The sequence below is a fragment of the Alosa sapidissima genome, chromosome 3, assembly GCF_018492685.1.
Source record: "Alosa sapidissima isolate fAloSap1 chromosome 3, fAloSap1.pri, whole genome shotgun sequence".
Lineage (NCBI taxonomy): Eukaryota > Metazoa > Chordata > Actinopteri > Clupeiformes > Clupeidae > Alosa > Alosa sapidissima.
The window spans coordinates 12,101,533-12,106,932 of record NC_055959.1 but is presented as its reverse complement, the minus strand read 5'-3'; positions in this window follow the sequence as shown (position 1 = coordinate 12,106,932).

The window sequence follows — 5,400 nt, the reverse complement described above, 5'->3', positions numbered from 1 at the left end:
TCCCAAGCTAAACAGTGGCTAGTTTTCATCAAAATCGCTGTTTTTTTCTAGAAATGGAGATATAACGTCTTTCATTAAATATGAAGTGTTGCCTGTTACTTACTTGTGTATACTTTCCGGGAAGTGATCAGCGAGACCTGGCGAGACTGCCACCTAGTGATAGATCCACGAAAATGGCCTGGTTTTGACCTGACGTGCATTCGTCACTGATTCGACCCAAAGCGGCAACCGGAGTTATGATAAAATGTCCAGATTGTGCGTTTTCATGAGTTTTCGATCGTCATATATTTAATTTCCATTCATCACAGAGTTCCCAAAATCACATATAAGGTGTGTTAGAGTGTCTAGTTTCGTAATAAAAAAAAAAGCTAAAAACGTAATATTACATTTTTGGCACTCAATTCATGGGAAGGAAAAGGCACTCAATGAGTTAAGTGATTATACAGTCTGTGTAGCTAGTTATAATTTATCACTTTTCGAGATGTCTGTTTAATATTTGGTGTTCAATTGCACATATAGGACACTGACAAACAACTGACAAATAGCCTATAAGTCAACCACTTTAAAAAAAAATGTAGTGACACTGCTTCAGAATTTGAGTAATGATGACTAAGAGATTGAGATATTGGAGTCTTTCTTTTAGTCCCTCATATGATTTTAGCTCACTTTCCATGTGTTTGGCCTGGTGCCACAGACAGCCAAATTTGAAGTCTATGCTTGATTGCAAAACCCCGTTTCATCCCCCTCCCATGCAGACAGGATAGACGGGACAGACAGTCAGACACTGGGTGTTCCAGTTTGTGAGAGTTGTTGTCAGGGCGCATGAAAGCACGGAACCACTGGAGCCCCTTAGATAACCACAGACTGAACTTCAGACTGCTTTGTTCTCCTGTTGTGCTGTCGTACAAATTGCCTTGGGTAGATTTTACACACACACACACACACACACACACACACACACACACACACACACACACAAGCATACCACACATTCCTGAGGAGGGAGAGTTGTAAGATTATAAAAACTCGGCTGTGATAAAGCCTTTCAGAAAAACGCCAGACACAGGCTGTAATGGCTCTGTGAAAGTAGCAGATGATAAGAGAACAAATTCAAACCAAGACAAGCTGCTAAAGCCCTAAAGTCTTGATTTAATGAATGATTCAATATTATTATTATTATCAGGTATTCATCAAACCTTGTGGGCAATGGGCATATATCTGCATGTGCGTGTATAGATGTGTGTGTGTGTGTGTGTGTGCGTGTGTGTGTTTAAAAGATCATCACATCACATCTAAAAGCACTGATCCATGAGAGTGTTGTTCCGTATGTGAGTGTGCATGTGTGTGATACAATATAAGGATGTGAATCTCTTCCTGAAATTACAGTAGTTTGCATAACATACCCCTATGGCCTATATATTCTATATGAGTACTTCTATATGCCTGTGGGTGTACCTGTGCATATGCTAAGGTTTGTGGAACATAAACTTCTGACCTCTAACTGCCTTAACTCCTATTTTTAGAATTCCAAACAACAAGTTTTACATTTCACTCAGTACTTTCAAACCAAAAATACTTTTGCCACATATTGTGTATGTCCTTTTTATTTGTAGCTCAGCTTTTAGTTGGTAAAATCCTCAGATTAGCCAGCACACCACAAATGGGGGAAATGTATAGAGATGGACATGTATTTTTAAACAGACACAAATCAGCGCTGGCTAACCACTAGGACGTTATGGTCCACACAAACACAACTTCAGAATGTTGACATTCAATGGCTAGCCCTGAATAGCTTTATAATACTCCACCCAGGTGTGTACAAGACTGTGTGGTTGGACAGACATTACTTACATATGTCAACAAAGAGAAGAGTGAATTCATAAAATACAAATAAATAAATATATAAAATACTTAGAATACTGAATTCATACTAGTAAATTAATATTAATCTATGCCAGTAAAGTAACCACTTCCACATGGTCACTTTTGAGGGTACCATTTTTTTACGACTACAATGCTCGTCAATGCCCTTAATTTTTAATCCAAAGTCAAATAGGATGTAGCCTAGAAAAAAGGCTGCCGATCATTTGATCTGAAATGATTATCAATTAAATATGATATATAATATGAATATGAGAATAAAATAAAGTGTTAGAAAAATAAATAAGGAAATGAGAAAGAAAGAGTAGCTTAGAATCCACTTAATAACATGGAAAACAGAGGAAGAGAAACTTACTACTAAAGTATGTGAATGAATTCCAGAATTTAGAAATCCCACAATGCAAAATAAAACAGAAGAAACTATAAGAAATACAAGTAAGTTTATGAAATTACAACAGTATTACTTTCTACCATGTGATGATGTGCGTAAAATTAACCATGTTTATGTTTATACTGCACCGCTGAGAGCCCTCATAGAACTCTTACATAACCACTTTTACAACTGCCATAACATATATGTGTGTATACTTATGAGTGTGTGTGTGTGTGTGTGTGTGTGTGTGTGTGTGTGCGTGGATCCATGTGGGTATACTGTACTTGTACAGGTATGTGCTCAGTGGGTCCTTGGCTGCTGCAAAACGCTCGCCTCTGTCCTTGCTTCTTTTGCTAAAGTCATATTTCTCGTCAGCACACACACACACACACACACACACACACACACACTCCAAACTCATGCAGTGAGCACACACTCTGTGCCAGCACATCTTGTGTTTTCCCTTTTGCATAATTAAAATGTCAGCGATGCAACCCCTCCATTAATCAAGTGCTGTGCGCAAACCGCTTTTAAAAATAATTTCCAAACGACTATTTGCTCTCTAATTTGTTGTTCTGAATAATATTAAGAAGCCCCGCAAGAACATGTTTGCATTTTTGGAAGTGTAAAAAATGAATACTGGTCCTAACGGGGGAGTAGAATGACGTCTGTGTGCACGAGGGACATTCTAGAAAGAAAAAGGGAGAACCTGAGAAGTGCATAAGTAAGAGGGCAATGTGGGTTACAAAAAAACATGACCATACATCTCATGTTAAAGAGAGCAGATGGGAGCAAGTGGGAGGCAGAGACATCCATGGGAGGCAGAGACATCCATCGAGAAAAGATTGAGATGAGATCTCAATCTTTGAGATGAGATCGAGATGAGATCGAGAAGACAGGATACACCGAAGATACGGTGAAGAAATAAGACGTGTAAAGTGAAAAAAGAATCCTCTTCCACTAAACACATATACTGTATATATATAGGCACCCCCCCCCCCCCCCCCCCCATGCAGTTTTAAGACCTGAACTGAAATTTCATGAAACTGACCCAAATGAAATTGAGCTCATGTGAAATGCACTCGGCTGAGCTGAAATGAAGGAGACGTGCAACATAATGGCGTGCGCTGTGATCGAGCGGAGGGCTTTGGACGTGGAGTGGAGCCGAGTCGAGAGTGTGAAGTGTGGCTGTGTTCTTGGCAGGCCTCGGCGACTCTAACTGCTCACTTTTCACATTTCATGTGTTTTACATTTCCTCTTCCTATTGGAGTGCAATGGAGCATTCTTCCCCAGCTCCCCGCGAGTTTACCCAGATGCGGTTTCGAGGCCCCCGCTATTATCTGAGCCACACACCACCACCGTCGCAGCACACTGGCAACTTTCACCCCGAGCACTGAGGGCCCTTTTTCAGGGCGCAAGGGCGGGGAGGCGCACGCCCTTTCGGACACACTCCCATGCAGACACACACACACCCACTCACTCACCCACCCACCCACACTGCCACCCACTGACCACCACACACACACACACACACACACACACACACACACACATGCACACCCCCACACACATACACACGCACAGACAAGCACGCACACATATTCTCAAAGTGTCCCTCATGACACTGATCCCTTCTCCAAATAAAGATACAGACATTAATTCAGCACCAGAGAGTCCCCATAATTTAGACAAACATGCGCACACACACACACACAGACACACACCCAACCACACTGCCACCCACTGACAAACACACACACACAGAGACACACACACGCACACACAGACACACTCACACTCCCACACACAGACACACACGCCTCATCCTTTCACAGTCTCACCCATAGCCTACTCAGCTCATATTAAGCTGGAGTGTGTAGCCGTTAAGAATATGGTGAGAGGCATAAGAGCGAAGGCAAACACATGCTGCTCCTGCTGATCAAATATTTACCAGCGCCTCAGTGTGAATGTGGATCAATGCGATCTTAATAAAGTTCTCACAGGGCGAGAGTGCGCACATCCTGGCTTGCTAATCACCCGCTGTTTCTCTTCACCTTTGGTAAGTCAAGCCAGGCTTTTAGACAGAACACACATGTAGGTTACCTGTACCGTACTCACACACACTCACTTAAAAGCTGCGTGAGATTGCTTCTCAGGACACCTAATTCTGACTTGACAAGACATTGGCCTCCTCAAGGAAGCTTCCTCAGGAACATTGTGCGCATTTTCTGTGTCCATTGTTCTTATTTCACTTATTTTCAGGGCTATTTATTGATTCTTTTTTCTAACTTTTCTTTTTCCCCATACTTCTGTCACATTCACTACTTCCATCTCTCACTCACGCTCTCTGTCCATCACTCTTTCATTCCTACTCTCTGCCCCCCCCTTCCTCCACCTCTCTCTCTCTCTCTCTCTCTCTCTCTCTGTGACGTGGCAGCGAGTGGCACGTGTTTACGGGTGTTTATGGAAAGCTGGTGTGAAATGATCTATTTCCTCCCCCCCTCGCTGTGTAAATGATATTTATTATTTTGGAGAGGCGCAGCTACCGACGGGCGGCATGCTCTAATTGCGGGCGCTGAGCTCACGGGCGTTCCCCAGCGCTCCCCTGCTTTAATTGGCCCTAATGGGAGCCGCGGGACGGGAGGGACGCACGACCTGCGGCCAGGTGAGCTGAGGAGAGAGCTGCTGGAGCCGCCGGTCATTTATCTCAGGGCCAAACGTCAACAGCACGGCCAGGGAGGAGGAGGAGCAGGAGTTTTCCAAAGAGGCCCCTTTTTCCATATATACAAATAAGTATGTACATGCATGTCATATATATATATATATATATGCATACACACACACAACTCACACACACAAATATACACACAAATGCACACACACACACACACACACACACACACACAGAGCATTCAGAAACACAAATACACATACTCCCACCCAGAGTGTGTCTTCTGGGCACCTTCCTGCTTCCTGGGGAGCAGTCAGCTTATGGGTCACACCTGTACTCGGTGTTGTGTGTCCTTTGGCAGACAGGCAGCACTCTCCCACGATCCCCTGGCATAGTCCGCCTCATTAGATTTTTCAGTTTCAGTTGAAATGTTTAAGTTTAGACGTTTTTGTTTTAGTCTGAACTTCTTGTTTTA